The sequence below is a fragment of the Pholcus phalangioides genome, unplaced genomic scaffold (assembly GCF_987345545.1).
Source record: "Pholcus phalangioides strain wild (caught in Gottingen) unplaced genomic scaffold, Ppha-v1.0 ptg000015l_1, whole genome shotgun sequence".
Taxonomy (NCBI): Eukaryota; Metazoa; Arthropoda; class Arachnida; order Araneae; family Pholcidae; genus Pholcus; species Pholcus phalangioides.
In genome coordinates, this window is record NW_028301608.1 from 41,617,019 (window position 1) to 41,640,838 (window position 23,820).

Sequence of the window (23,820 nt, forward strand, 5' to 3'; positions counted from 1 at the left end):
GTGGGAATCCGTCCACCCCAGTTAGCAGCACAATGGTAGTCGGCTGAAGTTAGTTTTCTGTGGTTTTCCAACTTCGAAGAGCGAATGCGAGCCCGTCTTCTATTTGAAAAATGTCTATTCGCAGAGAGAAGACAGGCCTTCAGCATGGGTTTACTACTAAACCACACACTCACCTCGTACATATTCCTCTGCGGAACTTCTAAGGAACTGGTACATGTTGGAATGTGCGTATGCGTGTTATGAATCTAATGTGAAGTTTGTTTCTGTGTGTGATGCTCGTTATCTTCAGTGGTGCCATCTGTCACCAATTTTCTTAACTATGTAGGAAGTGCAGTGATTGAATAATTGTGTTGTTACAGGCCTCGCGCGAGGCAATCCGTCACTGTGACCACTCGATCACCAACCACAGCGGCTCAACATGACTTACGTAACTTGAAAATGCAGGTATCAGCCATTTTCAGATCACAATATGGAAATGAAAATGGCAGTAAAACACGAAATGTACACATCAGTATAACACAAAACAAGTGTGAATCTAACAGTATAAATACGTTAGGGGTCACGCATACACACCCACACTACACGCTCTTGCATGTGCCAATTGATTGTAATTCCATAGAGAATTGTTTATGAAGTGCGTGTACGATTAAGTAGTAGTGGTCATAATGGAAAAATAAACAACTTCATGTATATAATATTTTGTTGCATCTGGCTACATTTTTCATATTTAAAAGATAATGGAAACATCCACACCGGTTATAACAATAAAATATCAAGAAATCTTCGATTTCGTTATAAACGAATTTGACCAAATCTGTAAAGCTATCCCTTATTAATAAGAGATCACGAGTTCCATCTGCTATATTTATAAAAGCAAAATATTCCTTGCAAAACTGGTATAAAGAACATCTGGGAAAATATCTCTGACCAATGTAACCTCCGGGACACAGAGAGAGAGGTGTAAAAAAAAAAGAAGCGTATAACGAATACATATCTCACTACACGCAAAGAAACGGCTTTCATATCGCTCCGAACATTAAGATGTACGTGCGCAAACACATCGCAGTTGCTTCAATCTCCACAACGGCACGGCACAGATGAAGCGGTGAGAGAAAAAGTAAAAAGAATGTTCTGGAGAGAGAGGAGAAAACATCAACATCATAAAAATCCTGGACTACAAGCAATAAACATTCATTGTGCTTAGGTTAACCCTTTTATAGGCGCTTCGGAGGACATAGGAATGACTAGTGTGATTGCCTCTGGATCTTGGCTCCTCGGGCAATAACTCGCCTTAAAGCCTTCTTTGTTACGGAGCCCATATGAGCGCCGCGAAAACAACTTGCAAGTACGGATAATGAACCTACGCGTTAGCTACCAAAAAAAAAAAGAAAAGAAGCAGGAACTCAGCTATGGGTTGATTAGAAACGTCATCTAGTCTCATTTATACGTATAGAACGAATATATATAAGAGGAAAATATAATAATTATTTCGTTGTTCAGAAATATTTGCTAATTGATAATTTAAATAATTGAGAAACATTTTTTTAACATAATTAAGACCATAAATATGTGAAAAACTATTTTAAAATTTTCCTATTTAAAATTTACTAGTTGAAAACGTACATGAGATACTGAGAGTAAAAACTTATGCTTTCGACTGACGCAATGCTCGGTTTAGAATTTTTTTACAAGTAATTTTCACAAAAATTTTCAAGGAATTAATAGGTGACAATTAAGAAACGAACATTTTCAGGAATTAATATGAGAAATAAGTCAAACACAGTAATAATTATTAATTAATATAAAATTACAAATTTAAGAAAATATCGTTACATTTCTTAGCAAATAAATTTGATTTTTTATGAGCATTCAAAAATAAAATTTTATTCCGATTTTCTATTTGGAATTTTTTTTCATGACCATTAAAAACAGAACAAAAATTATTTTGTATCAGTTTTCTTATTTCCTATAATCATAATTACTGATTATTTCAGATGAATCGAGTTAATTTATAGTGATTACAAAGTCAATTAATAGAAAAACTACGTTAATTATAAAAAAAAAACCATACTAAATCGATGTATGACCAATGCAATCTTGGAATAGTGCGGTTTTTATACGCTGATGTGTAACGTAGTAATAAAACTAACTTCCCTATAATTTTCTTCGACTGGGGCACTTATACTAAGAAATATGATTTTCATTTTTTTAGAAATTTTTATCCAGAAAAATAAGTTTCAAAAAGTCACTAGTTTTATAGTTGCATCAGACTAAACTGCTACAGACGCATTGAAAAACATTCCAACAATTCACTTCATCAGCAGCAAACAAACATAGATTTTTAAATAACGGTATCAATAAATTCATATTTTATTTGACTACCCACCTAAAGAAACATTTTCTAGGAGTTCCTAATAATAATAGTGTAGGAGTGTATATATATATATATATACATTTGAAATTTAGCAAGTTTTGGGAACTTGTATGTTCAAACAGAATAAAATGACTCGGAGTCGAGGGCAAAAAAAAAAAAAGAGAAGTACTATACGTATATGCCTTATATAGGAAGTGTATCAATATACAAGTCCGTTCAATTTATAGGTTCCAGACCAGGATCAAGTGCCGTGAAAGTAGAGGCGGTTCTTGAGGTAAAAGCAGTGACGCACGTAATTCAATAAATCAATGGTTAAAGCCTTGGAAGAAGAAGAAAAATAGCATGTGTGTGTGTGATTTTTTTTTTTTCTTCTTCAATATTTTTTCTTCGGTAGTTTATAAGAAAACTACAGCAACAGAAAAACTACTTGAAAGGGAAGAAATTTGTAGAATTTTTTTTTATATTTTTCAGTAACGCGTACACACACAGTATATGGTCCTTTGGAGAAAGCTCCGGGTCTTGATGTTTTTGGCTGTGATTTATTTCCAAAGTTTCTGCGCATGTTGCCTTCAGAAATCTATTTTTTTTCCCGGTATTTTATTTTTTTCAAGGCTAGTGAAATAGAAATTTCAAGTATTTTGCTTGTTTTTTCCCCTTCTGACTTCAGAGAGAGAGAGAGAGTGTAGAGTAAATTTTCCCTCTTTGCATTTTTATGTATTGGAAATAGCATAAGTAATTCGTTGGTCGTGCTTAGCCGCCATGGCATCAAAATACACAGTTTTCAGCTCTTTCTTCAGACCATTCGGTATTTCGAAGTTTCAGATTAGGTTTCCAAGAAGCAAAATGAGTTTCTAGTGACAGTATCTAAATCGGTCGTTCTCACACTTTTGTCACTCATATCTCCCTTGCCTTACTGATGGTTCACCTGCGGCTAACTAGAATAGTTTAGTATATATTGTGAATTTATGAAAGAACGATTTCAAACCCGAAATAGGCACACCACACACACCAGTATTTCCATCTCGTCGCGACGCCTCTGACAAAGGTTGGCGGCGCCCACATTTAAAAACACTGGTCTAAATGATTGAAGATTAATCACTAAGTTTATTGAAATAATCAATAAATATGTTTAAAAGAGTTGATTATAAATCTCACTGAAACTTAGATTTGAAGTCTACGAAACATATCGCACAGGTATCAAAATGGATATGATCTTAGAATTTCTGATAGACGAATTACGGTACTTCTAAATAATACTCGTACTTATGCTAGTATGCTGCTGTATGAAAATTAAAAATGATTTTTTTTCAATTTGAATCGCGTATCTTGCGAAGACTGAGTCATAATAATGACGTATGAATATGTATTGTGCTTACTTAAAATATGTTTCGATATTCATCATTTTGAACATCTCAATACGTTCCGATAATACGCTTCCCGCATAAAAAAAATATATACTTTTTAATTAGTATGAGCAGAGGTATATTTGCAAATTATTTAATGAGAATTGTTTGTGAATGTTATAGGTCCAGATTAAAACGAGAATTTTCAAAAATTGTGAATAAAAGATTTTGTTTCTCAATTGAACATCATACATTTGGAAAAGACTTGCAAATCATGGACTTTTAAAAAGCGGACTAAGCACCTATAAGATTGGATTTTAGTTAGAGCTCCGATTTTTTCTTCGATACAAATAAAAAATCAGAGAGGAAAAGTTATGAAAAGTTGTTATAAAATATATGGATTTAGTAGGAAAAAAGTAGTACGAATTTAGTAGGAAAAAAGTAGGACGAATTTAGTAGGAAAAAATTAATACGAATTTAGTGTAAAAATTAATACGAATTTAGTGTAAAAATTAATACGAATTTAGTGTAAAAATTAATACGAATTTAGTGTAAAAATTAATACGAATTTAGTGTAAAAATTAATACGAATTTAGTATAAAATTAATACGAATTTAGTATAAAATTAATACGAATTTATTGTAAAAATTAATACGAATTTATTGTAAAAATTAATACGAATTTATTGTAAAAATTAATACGAATTTATTGTAAAAATTAATACGAATTTATTGTAAAAATTAATACGAATTTATTGTAAAAATTAATACGAATTTATTGTAAAAATTAATACGAATTTATTGTAAAAATTAATACGAATTTAGTATAAAAATTAATACGAATTTAGTATAAAAATTAATACGAATTTAGTATAAAAATTAATACGAATTTAGTATAAAAATTAATACGAATTTAGTATAAAAATTAATACGAATTTAGTATAAAAATTAATACGAATTTAGTATAAAAATTAATACGGGAAATTAAACTGGGAAAAAATTAACATTTATTTAGCATAAAAAATAACAGGAAATCAATAGTTTCTGATGACACTTTTTTGTCATTTTCATTACAAAATAGAAAATTACGATCGATGGAAACATATGACAAAATACTTCTAAAAACTACAAGTTAACACTATTGATAAAAAAAACTGAATTTCACAATCAAATGATTAATTTACCATTTAAAATTATTGATATGAATCGAATCGAACGCCTGATAATGTCAAAAACTATTTCTCCATCCATCTAAAATTAAAAAAATTCCGTAAAAAAAATTTTAATCGAGTCACTCACATCAAAACAGGAAGAAAAACCTATAGATAATCTCTTTTGAAAAAAAAAAAAAAGTATAAACCTGGATTCTGATAAAAATTCGAATAACAATGTTGGAATTTATTAAAATATACACCAGCAATCCAAAACAATTCCGAAAAACACAATAAATTCTAATCAAATTTCTTATATTTCCAATTTCCCGTTTATGCGAACAATTCCTATACGGAGTGACGATGAAATCTTAACGAGTCATTCAAACATATTTAATGGGTTTCGAATTTATAAATGTTTTACTCTTTCATTTACGGATACTATTTTTCAAAGGGGAGGAAAAAAAAGCAATTTTTACAACAATTCATTGTTTACTGATAATCAAAGGATATAAAACAATAATTTTCAGAAACGTTCTATTTATTTTATTTTTGTTTCGACCAGAATCGAATGAGAAAAAAATTATAAAAGGGGAAACTATCAATTTAATTTGCGATGCTTGATTAAAATTCAGAAATGGAGGGGAAAAAATTCTTTTCTTTAAAGCTTTTTATTGTCTAGTGAACGAGTTAACGATGTGAATGCTTTTGGCGCTACACAAAAACATTTTATTCTTCTTTATTTGTTTATTCATTTATATTTAACTGCATTCGTTTATATCCCTGAGAGAGAAATCGCACCTTCGACCACCTTCTTTGACATAGAACAGCACTCACTATACCGGATGCATTAAGAGCTAGACAGTGGTGTCAAGACACAGATACACAAAAAAAAAGAAGAAGGGCAGTGGCGTAGCTGACACAACTGAAGCCTTCACACCCTTACATTTGGGTAACCAAGCGCAACACTTTTAACTTCATTATTCTCAAGTGTCTAGGAAGGATAGAGAAGGTTTCAAGTGTGTCGACCACCTTCTATTCCCCCTTTATTCCCGCTATTTATTTACTCTTTTACCACTACTTTCTTTGTCGATTGGTTTCAGTTAATTACAATTAATTGGCTCAATTTGTTAACAAGGCTTAATTAACCATTTTTTCCTATCTCTCTCCCTCTCACTTACCGTGTTTTCTCGGGCCCTTTTAATATTGATCTGGTAACTCCTTTTATGGAATAGCGATATGTCACACTTGAGTCATTCTATAACGACTTGGTTCTTGTGTATATTAAAAAAAAAAACCAATAACACTGCCAGGTATTTGAAAAAAACAACAACAAAAAACTGATGAAATGAAATGTGAGGAAAAAAAATTGTTTTCGAAGTGTTCGACTCCTCAACGTTTTTCAGAGACGGTGAAGTAATTTGCTGAGTGATTTTTCTATGGACAGGAATTAGTTATAGAGAGATTTACCATATGCATAATAAAAATTATTTATCAATTCAGTCGAGTCGATATATTCAAGGCAAAGAAGTCACTTCGATCCATCAAGAAATTCGTCAAAATGAATTTTTTCATTAATTAACGTTAATGTAATTCCGTTATGTATGTAATTTAGTAGGTTTCTAAAAAAAGAATATTCATGTGAATATAATCTTGATATTCAGAGAATTATTCCGTATAATTTGCAGTTTACCTACATGCATGATAAAAAGCTATTCATTCGATTCACCATATAATGAAGTCGCTTTGAACTATCGAAACATTCGTTGTAATGAAATAATTAATCTGTGAAGGGACTCTGGTGGATTCTTCGAAAAAGTGTGGAAAACATCACAAAATCCTGAAATATTCAGAGTCGTTACATATAAAATAATCAATATGATTTATTTTTCTATGTAACGAAATTTTTATGAGAAGGCTTGTATGTTTGTGAGTTTAATCTGCATCGAAAAATTTTCTCAGTAATAAATAACCTATACAGCGTTCGAAATTATTGTTGGTTCACGAGTCCGAGACCAGTGGTTAAACAGTCGGACCACCAAGAACGAAAAACGTCGCCAGTCAGTTTGACACCAGAAAATGCCTTATTTTTTGCTGAATCTGCCGAAAATCGTGTATTTATGTGCAGATATTTTGTTTTAATTATTTCGTAATCAATGTTGCTGTATGAATCATAGCAAAAAAAAAAAAACTATTCAGTTTATTATACTTTCTTAGTAGCACATATCGTTTGCAAAATTTTTCCTGAAAATGCAATTTAAAAAAGAAATGCCTCTTCAAACCTCCACGCTTGTTTGTCGATAAAGCCGCAAAACCAACAGTGGTGGCTTCATAAGGTTGGACTAAAGTTCTGTTTTCTTATGGTATTTGCATCCCTTGATGGTACATCACTGTTCCAAATGACAATATATTTGAGAAAATGGATTATTATTCAGAAGAGATTTTTCGTCTAGCGGGCCACTGATGATGTCTGTGGACCAGTACGTTTTCATATTCACTAGTCCGTGGGACAAGTGCCTTTTATTCTTCAATTATAACGTTGATATAGAAAGAATTTTCTTTTAAAAAAACAAATTTTTTTATATGAAAACTCGAGTATATTGTGTTTGAGTTTCATAATGTTAAAAGTTATTTTAAATTTAAATTTTGGAAATCAAGAAATTTTTTCACACCAAATTTTATATAACAGCATTTGACCGGACCGCTCAGTATTCGTTAACTTTCTCAAAATTGGAAATTATTTGGATATGTACCCAAGGAGCAATGGAATGGTGCGAGGGCGGCATAACCTGCGAGTATAAGCAATCTCACGGTTCGGCTTCAGGGCCATCTTTAGAGCATCATGGGTTCTCACGCAAAGTAATTTTCTGAGGACCAAAAAGAAAAACTTTGCTCAAAACGAAGTGATTTTTCTAAAAAATGACGGCTTACCAATTTACATGCTTAAAATATTCACCAAATTTCATTTCCATACGACTTCTTTGCATTTGAGGTCCCCATGAACTGCTCGGGTGGGCCCATGCTTTAAAAGGCACAGGTTGATTTGGTTGTGGGAATGGCGCAATAAGAACCAAAAAAATCTGAAGGAAGCGGTAGAACAAAAAGTTTGGGAAACTATGCACTGAACTGTGTGTTTCAACTAAAATATTGGAAAACGTTTTCCATTCAATTACAGTAAAACCCTTTACTTAACGGTCACCCCTCAGATTCAGGCAAATAATAAATACCCTCGTGAAACAGAAGTATGCATTTCAAACACCTGATTAACGGTCACCACTTTTGTACGGATGATTTTTTTTGCCCCGCCGGTGTGCGCAAAAGAAGGGCCTTATTGTAAGAGTGAAAATTGATATCGTATAATCAAAAACCTCAATAAAAATACTAATAATACTTTAATTCCAAAAAAGGACCCTTTTATGCGAAATTGATTATAGAAGTTTCGTTTCTCTATTATATTTTTATGATGAAAACCCATTTTACGACACATATTCATACTTAGAATTAGTATCGCTGACGATTACAATCAGATTATAAAGACAATTTAAGAAAAACACTATATATAGAAAGTAAATAAATTAAACACCATAAAAAAACACTTAAGTTATTCTATGCCCGTAGTTTTTTGTTTTTTTTTTACTCCTTGCTATTATTATTCCCATTCTTTTCTTTATTTTGCCAGACTTTTCTCTTTGATTTCTGCACCCTTCAGCGATGACTGATGACTTTGGCTTACGGACTCGCACCCGTAATCCACAGGGCTGGAAAAAATATATAAAAAATACGGAAAGGGGTCCTCTCTCTCATTTCTTTTTTTTCTCTTTCTATCCGAATTACGTGCGTGATCGAAAGAAACTGAATTTCTTGAGCTGAGCAAAAAAAAAAAGTGATTTTTTTTTTCTTATATGGCGACACGGACTCGGGTTAAACTAGATGGACCATCGGTTTTTAACGCGCCACTGAACCGATTCTAACAAAGTCGACCACCGCACGTACTTTTCTCTAGCGCTGGATCTAACGCTTGGTACCGGCTACTCTTTTTTCCCCCCTTTTATTATGCCTCTTCCACTTCTTGAGGAATTGTGAAGGATTTAGACGTTCAGGATGCGTTCGAAATTTTGAGCACCATACTTATGACGTTGCGTTTGTTTCAACTCGGAGCCATTTGATGACTAGTATTAGATTTTGACAATGCAATGGTATCTAATTCAATTTACGAGAATCGTTGAACAAATAATATTTACACATATCATTACGTATATAATATCAAACTAATGATAATTACAATTTTGAAAAATCGTGAAATAATTTTTATGTATGTGGCTGTTCTTAAAAAATTTATGTATTCAATTCTCTACACTTGTGACAATTTTAAATTGATTCCGCACCGCAGAAGAACTGAAAATTATACTTTATACAATCTAACACAGAATAGATAAGTAATGTAAGATAAACAGAGAGATAATTTCTTAATGTATTTGAAATGTGAAATCACTATGGAATTTCACTGCAAGTTATGCGTATTATAATATTCGTTAAGTTTATTATAATTATATATATTTCATATATATACGATTTAACCATAGTCTATCTATCCCTTTCAGACCAAGGTGTCACAAATGTGTGGGTTGCTTTCCCTCACTGTAGATTTTTTCTTTTGACCTCAGGGAGTTAAGCCATGATTGTGTAAGTTTTGAGTTAGAAATATGATGAGTATGAACTTTGTGGGAGAGGGGGGGGGGGGCTTTCATCGGAGGGCAGTATTTTTTTTTATTGGACTGAACATAACACATAAAACATACGATCAAAACAACCGGAATAAAAGACATTACAATGACACAGACACTTTGTGACCCCAAGGGACTACAAGTCCTTCAGTGGGTCAATATAAATTAGATTCAAGAGTTAATTGAATTATGCAACAGCCTTGTTAATGTACTACTTGGTTAATGATTTTATAAAGTGTTATTTTTAGGTTTTTTCCCCTTTTTTCCTTTTTAGCCGAACAAAGAAAAACACGCATATATATGTGTAAATACAAACATAAAAAATTATAATTAAAGTTTAATTTTTTGAGTCTCAAAAATGCAAAACATTTTGAAAATTCGAAAATACCGAATGCCCGGTTCTGAAAAGGCTGATGAAAATTTTGGCAGCAAATACTAGGAAGGCTACTTGGATACACGATGTGACCAAAAGTAAACTAGGTAAAAAAAAAAACTGGGGTAGGCTGTGTCATAGACAAAGGCCGCAAGTTTTGACGTGAATAAATTTTTTGTGTCTTGAATGGCGTGGTAGGTAGGCTACTGAGATCTGAGATAATGGAATTGGTATCATCGGATTTGTCTCGAAAATGTCTATAAGATGACACAATGGGCTTTTGTTTACGTTGTGAATCTCTCGAGATATAGCGTAAAAGAAGTTCATTACAAAAGTGAGCTGCAAGCCTTGTGCATAGACCAGAAAAAGTATTAAAATCAGAGTGACATAATTTTTCTCAACGAGATCTACCCGCAGACATCAAAAACGCTTATTTATTCCGAATACTTTCTGAGATATGAGCGTTTAAAGGATTTCACCACGCAACTTTTGCGAATGCACCAAGTATCGTTGCATGATTTAAAAACCGTATTCATGTCAAAAAGAGGAAAAAAAATTGGAATTATCAAATACGGAAATACACTTATACAGATTAGTTCGATTGAAAATCAAACATGAGTGCGTGGGTCGCTGATAAATAATATAAAAAAAAGATGCATCACTCTAAGAAATTTTTCGGAATTCAACGAAATTATGGAAATATGCAGGGGTTCAATCTTTATCACCTTATAAGTATAAAAAATACCAAGTCTGTACACATAATGCTGCTGCAATGAGTTCTATTTTTCATTTAGTATTTCTGTAGAGTTCTTGTTTCTAGATGAAATCCTTGGAAAGAACATTTCTATGTGCCGAACAAATTTCGTAAATATTTTATGAAACTCAATATCTTCTTTAGAGCCAAATCAATTCAATACATATGAAATCAAAAGTAAAATAAATATAATTGGAAATCTCATTTATGGAATTCAATACCCACGTGTTATCGAGATCTCGTAATGCTAGTACCTAACAAAATGTCAAAACATATATGTTTTAGATTTCCTTATACGATATAGAATTTTTAAATGCACACATACAACATATGTATTTCTGTAATTTTAATCAATATTGATTGCCCAAAATTTTTATAAATAATAAAATAACCATCTTACATATTTTTTCCATGTTTCTATGAACTTGGAAAGAACTACTCAACCAATATTAAAATTGAGTGATTTAAAAATGTAATGAAAAATTCTGGATTCATGTTCTAGAGTCTTCGTTAACGTGAATTGAAGACTCTTGTCTTTCAGCGGTGTATACGGATCCTTTTAGTGACATGTGTGTTGACAAAAAAAATTCGGCATCAACATTAATTTCGAATATGTATCTTCTCGAATTTCAACGGCACACAGTGGAACTCTAAAAAATTGGTAATCTTACATAGTTGTATCGAATGGCAAAGTAAATGAAACATGGGGGCCACACACACACTCAGTGTTCATAAAAGCATTGCTCTGCATACATATGTACCCGACTTTTTCCGACTAACACTCTTATTTTAATTAAGCTTATTGAAATCCTTATCGTGAGATTTTCTTTTGCTTAACAGATTACCGCTTCACTCACCGCACGTTTCCCTTGAAACGTATTATTATTTGAAAAAAAAAAAGTGGAAACGGGATATGTATGAAGAGGTTGTTAGGTCAGATGCATGACTCACTTTTTCAAAGAGACGCATGTCATAAAAGGGAGACAAAATCAACGATAACGATGGAAGGGGGAAAATGAAAAAAAAATCCCTACTAAAGTTTCAAATTTATTGAAAAAAATATTTATTGCAAGTAGAATGATAACACGCTTCGACTCAGATATAAAATTTCAAATTTATATATATCTGCGTGTGTTCAGTACTGGGCTTGTTAAGCATTGGAGTAAGTAAATTTCTCAGTAACAACAAAATGATTGATACTTATTCATATACTATCTCACAATGTCTTTTTGATGATTCATATTTGTGTGTACGATCAAATATAGCTCTTATGTTGCTCTCATCATGAATACGTAAGGATGCGATCAGTCTCAGCAGTATTTTGTGGTGTAATCTTTGACGTATCAATAAGTAATGGTTTTGCCGGAGATGCCCTGGACCTTCCCCCTTTCTGGGGGGGGGGGGGGCGAAGAGCTTACGTTGCTTCTTGCGACAGAGCCTGGGTGTCTCGCGGTTTCTCCAGTTTCTCCAGTATTTTGTGGTAATCAACACATTTTTTTTCAATAGAACCGTAGAATATAAAATACAATATAGTACGTAATAGCTCTTGGAATTGTCACCTCTCCATTCAGAGTTAATTTTTAAATATCGGAAATTTTCAGTGGCAAGTTATTATTTTTTTACCTGTAGTAAGGGATAAACTTTTTTAAGGGCGGATCCTCTGAGAAACGAATGGTCACCCTCTTAGATAGGTTTCCGCTATACCTGTTGTGTGATCAGTTTCACCTGAAATATTGCCTATTAATTTTTTTAATTCCTTATATACTTTTTTTAAATTCAGTTTCATTTTATTTTTTAATCCATTTTTATTTTTCCTTTATTACTTTTTTATTTCAACTCATTTTCATTTTTAATTAACTTTTATTTTTAAAGTTCATTTTTAAACTTTTTTAAATTCATTTTCACACTTTTTTAAAATTCCTTTTTACCTTTTTTTTAAAATCAATTTTCACTCTTTCTTTTGTTTTCTTTTAATCCATTTTTATCTTTTTTTAAAATTCATTTTACTCTTTTGATACTAATTTTTAATTTTATTTATTTTTGTACACTTTGTTTTTTTTTCTTTTTCCAACTGTAGCTGGATTATTTTTTTAGTCGGGATCGGGATGATACATGAATTACAGAAACGTTCCGTAGTTTGTCGCTATGCTAATTCAGTTTTCCTGTAGTTGAACGAGTTTTTTTTTTCAAAAATATCAAAGGAATAGTTACAGCATTCGAAAAAAATTTACAAACGAATCGCTGCACAGAGTTAATTAGAGTAATCAATGTATCGACAATGAAATGCATCAGTATGAAAGACGTATCTGACGTCTACACGTTATTTGGGTAATTTTTCTAATTGGAAGTAAGCCTCTATGATCAATGGTTCGCCAGTAAAATGCGGTGCAATGGGCATCCTGTAGAAAATTGGCACCTTAAAGAGATTTAATATAAAACACGTGCACGCTCATAATTAATATAAATCGACGTTTTCAATCATACTCGTTCAGCCAGGTTCTTTTAACCCAGTGAATCTCAGTCCCTACGAGGCTAATCAAGTGGCGTTCTACTGTATAAATATGGTGAAGATTTATGAAATGAACTGAAAAGATCTCTTATTTTCTAAATAAGAAAATTTGTTCCGGAGTACGAATATGGCCAAGGAATGAATTAAATTTTTAACTTGAACTACGGCTATTTAATACTAAATTTTTGATTATAACAGTGATATTGTTGATCGTCAAAAAATCTCACTTTTAAGTTCAATTTCGAAACTAATGAAAGTAGTAATCGGAGTGATTCTATGTTTATTACTGGAGAACGTGATTCATCATAATCCCTTTGTTTTACTTGTCCATAAGCAGCTTATCCTAAACGAGCCAATTATGCGGATGAATGTAGAAAGTGGAAAACAGGATCATGGATTCCAAGTTGGATACAGTGATATTATAGGTAAAAATATTTGGATCATAGATAGTGGAGCCAGTGCTCATATGTTTTGTTGATGAATTTTTGACGCATAATACTGTTATACATCAAGCTGGTAAAGAATATGTTCTAAAATCTAAATGTTCTGGTATGGTTAGAGTTGAATACATAAACAATGGTGAAGAAACGCTTATCACAATGTATAATATAATGTATTTTGTATATACCAAATTTTTTAGATATAATCTATTATCACTTCCAACTCTTATGGAGAAGGGTTACAACCTTCATTCTGGGTGCGATGAAATGCATATTTGTAAAAACGGTGAAGCCATATTAATTGCTCAAATGAATCACAAACGTTTTGCAAACTGAGCAAATTACAAATACTAAATTGTCAAAGTTAGTGCAGGTTAAAAAATGAAACACTGGCAGATTTAGGTTTGAGCAAACTGTGGCATAAAAGGCTATCACATGATTCTCCTGGGAAATTTTGCCTATCAATGAAAGTTTTAGGTAACTTTTATTCCGATCGATTATTCTGATACCAATGACTCTTCCATGTGGATAGGAAAAAAATGTGAGAGGGAGAGTATATATATATATATATATATATATATATATTGGGACGCCCATGTCATCCAAAACACACACACACACATGCGATTCTTTTTCCGTCATGGCTGGGTCTGGGTGTCATGGAGTTCCCTCCCTACCAAGCAACCAGGAAATCAGTGCCAAGCTACTCCAGAAGGCTGGGAACAAGACTAAATTGTATTGACGGTCAATCAAAACGACAGCTTAAATGGTTAGGGTGGAGGGAATGGATTGACGCATCCATTTATTTAACAGGAGCTTTTCCATTCTTAACGGATCGTTTGTCTCTCGCAATCAGCTGCGTTTGATGGATGACGTCACCACCACTGTCCCATCATTTTAAAAGATGTGGGAGGGAGACTCTTGGTTGGTTGTCCCGTTGGGAGAACGTCGAGAGTTGGGGAATGTTGAACTCGAGTTCTGAAGTTGTTTTCAAGAGTGGTAGGAGAGGGTGGAAATTTTAAATTGACTTTTGTGTTCTGCCTACTCTACTCCGCGCGGATATATTCTCCTGATAATAATCCGAAGCGTAATCACTTCCCCAGTTTTGCATGTGTGTGATGGATTTCTGCTTGGATTCAAAAATAACCACCAGATACCCCAAATATGCATTATTATGTTCTATGTGGACAGAACTCCATTACAACATGATTCGACTAAATGTAAAAAAGGGGTCATCCATAATTTTAGTATAATGTTTCAAACGTGGAAAAAAATACGGTAAAACCTCACTACAACGATACCTGATATAATGATAATCTCTCTACAACGATAATTTTTCTTGATCCACAAAGTATCGTTGTATCGAGAGTTCACTGTAGATCGATCTTTAAAGCAATAAAACTTGAATGGTTTGCAACGAGATATATTTTAGGGGATAAAATTATCGTATTTAAACAAATAGGAATGTGATTTCGATGCAACAGGGGGCGGGGGGAGACAAACATTGAAAACAAATATTTGCGAATGACTATTGCAGCAGGTTGGACATGAGTGTAGCCTTAGCTTCGGACAGTTTTGTGGCTCCAGCTGAAATCTTGATGTTCTTGGACGAATCTTTGTTTTCTTCATTATTCAACTGTTTATGTAAATAAAAATGTGTGTATTGTTTTAATTAGTGAATGGGGCTGATGACTTTGATGACTAAGCTGGGGATGTAAATAAGAGTTTTGCTATAAGATATTTGCTATAAATTTGTAATAAGAGAATTGCCTGCATAATTTCGGTGACTATTATAACTTGTGTTATTCACAGAAGGTTAATATTTTAAATTATCATCTGTTCATATCACGAAAACTCATGATGCTTGAATTAAGCTAAATGGTTAATCTGATTTCACTCGCGAGATTTATTCATCGATCTCAATCAAGCTTTTCAAGCCCCAGAAGGACCGTCTTAAATGCACCAGGGGCCCTATCTGGCAAATTGTAGAACATTTCATTCAGATCTCACTTTTGTGACGCTCCCTCTTCTCTTGAGGCCCCCGAGCCGTGCCCGGTTTGGCACATGCGTTAAGACGGCACTGCAAGCCAGTTGCATTCAGCTGTGTAATTTTATTAAGAAAACTCTTCTGTATAAGTGCTCTTCTCTCATGTTTAAAGGTGCTGGCGGATCGAAATAAATGGTTTCCCTTGTTATGAGCTAATGACAGACACATAAACAACAAGTTCGAATGGAACTCACTATGAATGCCTCTTAGGTCGTCACCCAGGATACCTAGTTCCTGTAAAACAAATGAAAATAAATGTAAATTTATGATAAACCGTTGCAGTTCACATACAGGCATTTTAAATACAAAAAATATTTTCAAGCTGTATCACAGTAGAATATAAAAAATTATTCCGAAGAATAATTACATCCACACAGTTCATGGTTTAAATCGTTATTGAAAATAAGAAACATACATATTTTTAATTCTAAAAATTTTGAAATCGATCAAGATAAAATATTATTATTCTGTTGAAAAACATCTCTAGATAGATAAAGATACATCAAAACCGCATGTAAATGCATCCGTGACTAGTAGAATTCGCTAGAAATGAGGATGATGGATTTTTCAAAGATCCAGTCAAGTTAGTCAGGGAATAGATTCGATAGAATAGGTCTCATGCATGTAGGAAGTCCCACGAATCCAACTACATAATACGTTAGGTTAGGAATTCGAGGTCCGGTGGCCAAGGGGGCTCAACGGAAATTGCTGCATCATCGGGCCATGGTTCTTACGTGCACGAAGGATGGCGTACTTCCTTTTCCTATACAATCTCTCTCGCTTCTTCCTCTCTATCTGTACAAGAAATGTTCCATTTCAAATCCTTCCGACTTACGAGACATTCCTTCATATTTTATTATTTTTATTTTTCGCTTTTCCTCTGCCTTCTTCTTCTTCTTGCCACTCTATTATTTCACCTATTTCTCTTTTCTTTATTTTTCTGATCCATTCACTTATATATTCTTGCGAATCCATCGCGTGTTACTTGATGGGGTTCTGCAACACCATGTTATATTCTTGGCTGCAACTTCGTAAAAAAAAAAGGGGGGGGGGAGCGTTGTCAAATCCAACATCTACCATTGATTTGATCACATTCGATGAAACATTGGGAAACATTACTGTCTTTTTTAGACATTACATTCCGATATTAAAGAGTGAAACTGAAATCATGTTGAAAACACAAAAGTAATCTGGAATTTTTCCAACTAGAAATTTACATTTCAATCTGTATTCACATCAGTATATTTCTCCGATCTATGTGAATTTATATTGAGATGTATATTCTGAGGATATTCCATTCTATGTATATGACATATAAACAGCAAAGACATATCAGGGTGTGATTAATGCAAATATTAGTCTCCAGAATATCTCTTGAGGTAACTATAGTCGGGAGTTTTTCTTTTATTTTGTAATGTGTCTTTCTCTGCCATTACGGATATCATAAATATGCGATGATACTTGAAAGTGATCAAAAGTCTTATTTTGTTTCATGGAAACAAATAGTCAGCTATTATTGAGGTTCGAAATTCCTAAGATACACCGATATATATGTGTACATATACATATATGTATATTGTCTCACATTTTAAAGGCTTCCTAAGAAACTTTACATTTGATTGATTGGAGAAATTTCGGGAATTATACAGAACTTTCATAAAAATTCATATACACAGTCTATACATTGTGTCTCGAATTATGGGTAAAAGAAATGGGAAGGACTGTTTTGAATAACAGTTACATTTACCAGTGAAACATGAATAAAAAAACAACGAATTTTTAGATTGTGTAGGATGTTATAAAGGAAATACTTTTCCGAACGGATTTATTAGCATTACATAAATAAAAAAAATTAATAATTAAAATTAATGATGTTTCTGCAAGCAATTGTAATTCAAATAATTCTTTGGATATTATTAATGAATGAAAAAGTAGATTCCGATTAGAAATATAGAAATTTTGTTATTAATGAAAGTATTAGCGATTGGCAAACTAGAAAAAAAACACATTTACCAATAAGATGAACGCAATGTATTTACGAGCACGAGAAAAACTCTAATTTTTTTAATTTCTATTTTATCAAATTGCAAAATACAAAAAAAGTCCAGTAATGGTTATTTATTTAATGAATTTCCTCTTATCAATATTGATTAATTCAAGAATATTATCAAAACAAATTTCAATTAGTTTAAAATTAAACGTCAAGTTATAATAAAATAGCAGCGATGCATATTGATGGAGAAAGAATGATAAAAGTTTGAAATGTATATGTGTGTGTTTGGTGATTTTAATTAAATACTGCTGTTATCATAACTATTCATGTATCAATAACCATTATTAAGGAATCCTTCAATTTTATTTTCAAATCAGTATAGCACACACACATATTCCCCTCTCAAAACATGGAGATATTCAATTCGTTAAAGTGGATATTGCATCAACGATGAATATATGAGAAACAAGTTATAGTTTGACCAAAGTAACTTTCAGTAATAACTAACCCAGTAATATTTCATTTCACACGTATATACATGCAGCAGAACGTTAATATTAATTGTAAAATTTATTGGACACTGATATTCATTTAATGCCCACCGGAAACTATTCCATCCAATAAATGAATAAAACGCACCGAGAAACGTAATAATTTCCACCGGGAAAGACAAAAAAAAAATATCCTAGGATTTAAACACATTATGATATGTATCGTAAAAATTTCATTTCTTAAAATTCTATTTGATAAAGAAATATTAAAAAAACAAAAAAACACCAGCAATTAAGACTAAAGAAAAGTACGAAAATTCTGATAAAAATATCCTCGAAAATAGATTTAAATAGTTCTCCTGATGACAGAAACTCGTTCATCCGCTATTTTATTATTTTTCTTTACTTTTAAATTAAAGAGGGACGAAAAAAAAAAATTGAATCACCGATTTCAGAAAAGAACAAAAAAAAATAAGAAATGAGAAATGATGAAGGAAAAGAGAATCGGAGGGACAAAGAAATAGCAAATTCTCAAAGAAAAAGAAATTCTTAAAAATAGTAAGTTTGGTAATGCCCAAGATAGCAGTAGTAGTAAGAGTCTCTCGGTGCAGTCGTTAATCTGGAATGACTGCATTAAAGTCGTAATGATGTTTTTCCTTCTTTTTTTTTAATCTTATTATTTTATTTTAATTTAATTTTGTTTTTTTTTCTTCTTCTTACTCCATCTAATCCATTCTTCTCTACTTTTACATTTCTTCTATTATTTTATTTTGTTTTTTGCGACTCTCTTGAATTCAGAAGCAAATGGTGTTAAGATGGCAGAGAATATCATGACCTTATGTTAAATAAAAATAACAAAGAATTTTTCTCTTCTTGTGTAATAATAACAATAATTAAAAACGATATTATATTTTTTTAATGCTAAGAACATTACTGAAGTCATTTCCCGTGAATGAATATTATTTATATTATTTTCGAGATTTTTTTTTTTTTTCTAAGGGATTGTTTATAAGCTGTAATCAGATTATTTACGTGTAGTGTGTGTTATATATCTCATGGGTAATTATATTGTGTTGTTTGAATAATCATTCAATGATTGTTGATTGATTTATCAAGGATTTTTTTGAACTATCGAAAATTATCGTTGGTGTATTCATGTTTTTTTTTGTTATTATGAATAGATTATTAATTGAAAAACAATATTTTTTCCTCTATTTCAAGTATTAGTGCATTTTATTATTTATTGTTTCATTTCAATTTTGGTTCTCATTGACTTTCTAATTTATTCTTCTCCCTATTTTTGATATTATTAGTATTATTTTATTTTATTTTTTTTTATATCAGAAGCAAATGGCATTAAATTGGCAAAAATATCATGGCCTCAAAATAAACAAAGTAAAATAATAGGCCGAAAAAAATAATAATTATTATTATAAAAAACTATTTTATCATTTTCTTTCATAACTTTAAAAGCATTAGTAGTAGAATGGCCTTCTATGAAATAGGAAAAAAATTAGTGTTTGCCAGAGTTTTTTCCAATTAGTTGCAATCCATTTTTTTTGTCTCACGAATTCATTCTTTTACATTTTTACATTCTTTGTATTATTTTATTTTTTTGCGACTCTCTTGAATGCGGAAACAAATGGTATTAAGATGACAGAGACTACTCTGAGCTTCTGTTAAATAAAAATAACATGTTTTTTGTTATTTTATACTAAAATAATAATAATAATAAAACATATATATATATATATATATATATATATATATATATATATATATATATATATATATATATATATATATTTAATACTATGAACATTACTGAAGTAATTTTTCGTGAATGAATATTATTATATATTATTTTCGGGATTGTTTATAGGTTGCAATCAAATTATTTAAATTTAGTGTGTGTTATGTATATCATGGGTAATTGTAGTGTGTTGTTGGAAAAATCATTCAATGATATTTGAGATGAATTATCAAGCATTATTTTTTTGAATTATCGAAAATTATAGTTGGTGTATTCATGTTTTTTGTTATTATGAAGATTATTAATGACGAAAAGACAAATCGTTTTTTCTCTATTTCAAAATGTTTTTATTATTCATTGTTTTATTTTAATTTTGTTTCTCACTTTTATTTACTTCATTCTTCTTTTCTATTTTTGATTTTATTAGTTTTACTTTCCTGAAATCAGAAGAAAATTGTGTCAAGATGGCGAAGAATGTTATGGCATTACGTCAAATGAAAAAAACAAAATTGTTGTAACGATAATTATTATCATAAAAAATATTTTACCATCTATTTTTATAATGCTGTTCATCAGTCACATTAATAGAATCATTCTCTACGAAATAAGAAAAAAAAAATTCACGAATAATTATATTGTATAAATAATCATTCAAAAATTATAGTTGGTGTTGTAATATTCAGGATAATATAAATCATTTCTTAATAGTGTCAATGAATTATTAATATGAATACATAGAATATGAATATAATGTATGCTATAGAGAAATAAACTCTGTCTCCAAATTTTATTGCTTTTGAAGGTTTTATAGCGGATTATAATATCATATAACTTAGTTTCTCATTTTTTTCCTACTTGATATAAACCTTATATTAAGCCGTTGAATTTTAAAAAAAGAAGGAAAAAGATAACGGATAATATATAAAAGAAAATCACATAATTTCATTATATCTTAACAAATTTTTTTTCGCGAATCTTATGGTACACCAAAGTTTGTGGAATGGGATTAAGGTCCAATTTTTTTCCACTCCTTTATATTTTTATAATTTTCTCCTAAAACTCTGTCAGACATTTTTTTTTTCGGACCGATCGAACGCCATTTTTTTCCCTACGTATTATATTTTTATTTTATCGAAAATTAAGTCGACTAGATGGGGGTATTCGATAAAGCTTGGGCCGCTACACGTGATTAATATTTCCAAAGGAATTAATAATCTAAGTTAAGTGAGTTCCAACGAAAGGGACGGATGGAGGGGTTAGAAGGAAGAGAGAAGGTTATTAGCGTTATGACTTAAGTTGAATTATGAACTTAATAATCATTAATCACTAAAACTCCGATGAAGAGCAAAACAAAGAAGTAGGAGGGAAGCTACAAAAAAAAAAAGTAAAATAAAAAAAAAGTGTACAACGAGATGAAAAGAGGGTTGTCCAGTTTCTTTCATCAAGCTTTTCATATTTTGCTGATGAATGTTTTCTACTCCTGTTCGACGAAAAATTATCAATGAGTTATCGATATTCACTTTTTTTTCTCCTTTAGAATTTTCTCACACGTCAAAAATCCCATATTGCAGCTCTTGTCAGAAAGTTACGTTGATTATTTGAAGGGTTAAAAAATTGAGCGTATCTTTTATGTTAGACATTTTCAATGATTTCCTTACAAGTAGATGCTCTTTGAATAACACTATTGTTATTTCTATATTTTTATAAATCATATATTCTATTTTAATTGCACGTTTAGCTAACTGGGGTTTCTCACGAGTGTATTTCTAGGATAGTCAGCTGTCGAAAGCAACTCTGTCCCGTAAGCCATCCAAAACTCCAGGAATTTGTTGATTGACACTGATATTGATAATAGTCTACGAAATTAACGTGTATGGTACATGACAAAACCAGAGATGGCGTATAATTGGTAGGTGGTCTTTTTGCTATAAGTTATATTGACTTCAACATTGCACTTGAAAAGTAGTCTTTCATTAATCACTAAAACTCCGATTTCATAAGATGCGAAATAGTAAAACGTTGCAATGCGGATTTCAATGAATGTCATCGGTAAATAGTCTTAATAATCTGTCACGGTATTTTCGATGATTACATACGCAATCTTTTCAGAATTCCGGTACAATTTTGTCCAAACCGATACTGAACAAATTTGGGGGGTCTTTGATTTTTGGGGTTTATAGAAACGCATAATCGTGAGTTATGAAAGTCATCGAAAAAATTCAACAATTAAGAACTAATTCTGAGAATTTAGCAATCATTTCACCTTACTAAAATTTCTAAAGAATACAAGAGAAATTAATACAAGTAGCACATTCCTCGAAGTAAGCACCGCAGTGAGCAAAATGATTGCACAATGCTGCATTTGTGAGCTTAATATAGGCCATATATCGTTGCATCCACCGAATTTTTCTATGATGAAATGCAATTCTCTTATATAAATACTATTTTGCGGCGTAAATATCTTTAACTAACTTACTCAGAATTGGAAATACTATTCATATTTAGTAAGCATTATTAACGAATATTTGTGATTATGGAACCCAAGATAAAATCCAATTTCATTCAAATATTGCTTACTTGCATTCTACAAACAAATATTCATTAACCGTGCTTTCTAAATACTCAAAACCAATAGTTAAACACGTTTATTTTGAAATTATACAACGATCTGCAGTTTTGGTAATGTTTTTGAAAACAATAGCAACGTTCGTGTTTTGTTTTGCTTGCCGCAACATAACGTCCGTAAAGTTATAGAATTACTGCTTGTTTTGTCGTAAATGTAAATTAAACGTAATTAGCGAAGTGGATAGACCAAGAAACCCAAGAAACACGGTAATTACGTGAAAGTTAAATTTTACCCTGCGGAGAAGTGCGGAGCCAAATAATAATTTTTCAATATTTCTAACCGACTCTAGTGCTTACACAGAGAAACATAGTACATACTATCTATATGAGTCCATTTTTTGTGATTCCTTAATCGTCGTTAAAATCTCCTATAACTAAATGAATCGAAGATGCACATTTGTTCCGTAAATCACATTAACTACAGTCAAGAAAAATATAATTAAATATATCACTAAAATTTTGAGCATGGCTTGAAATATATTTTATAAAGTGTATTTCATACGCAAAAATGATATTGCATAACAATTACACATAATTCTATATAACATTGTATAAAAAACATATATATATATTTATTTAAATATTCATCTTATCTGGCACACTTTCCAAACCTCCGTCATATATATACGAAAAGGCCATGACACGTTCTGCAATTCGCCGCCATTCATATATTATTGAGAAGTAATATCAGAAGATGTTCGTGTGAAACGAAGTATCCAGTTTTTTTGTATATATACTGCTTTAATCTTATCAATTCAATACTTAATTAAAAGCGTATTATATTATACCAGAGAGTACGTATATGAAACTGATTAGATTCTCTGAGACTAACTAGTGAAACCTGTTATTATCATTCTTTATCCTCATCAAAAAATACAAAAAAAAAAAAATGAAATTCTCTTTGAGATACAATACTTCCTGCAATTTAGATGATTAGCGTGTGTTACAAACGTCGGGTTCATTCGAACAGCAAAAAAACACGAGACGAAGTGGAAAAAAAGAGCAATGAAGAACATGGAAGAAGAGAGAGAGATAATACATCATTATGAAAGGACCAGAACTGGAATGACAAGAAACCTCAAAAATTTCTCTGAGACGCCGGTAGATGGCAGCAGATGCATCATCTATTCGATTGGACTGCCGAATACGCTAATTTCTTTGTACGTACTTCTGACGTTATAATAATTTTGAGTCATACAGATGTCTCAAATGAGGCGCCTTTTAAACCTTTTTCGTTAGTGCCC

General features: G+C 31.5%; 1 protein-coding gene across 1 annotated transcript in view; it reads right to left on the bottom strand.

Annotated features, from left to right (window-relative positions):
* The window catches only part of LOC149076042 (irregular chiasm C-roughest protein-like), a 532,693-nt gene that overhangs the window by 413,706 nt on the left and 95,167 nt on the right, over window positions 1-23,820 (bottom strand). The window contains exon 2 of the mRNA XM_089243566.1: window positions 15,909-15,948. The gene's annotated coding sequence lies outside the window, so the exon portion shown is untranslated. The remainder of the gene's footprint in view (window positions 1-15,908; window positions 15,949-23,820) is intronic.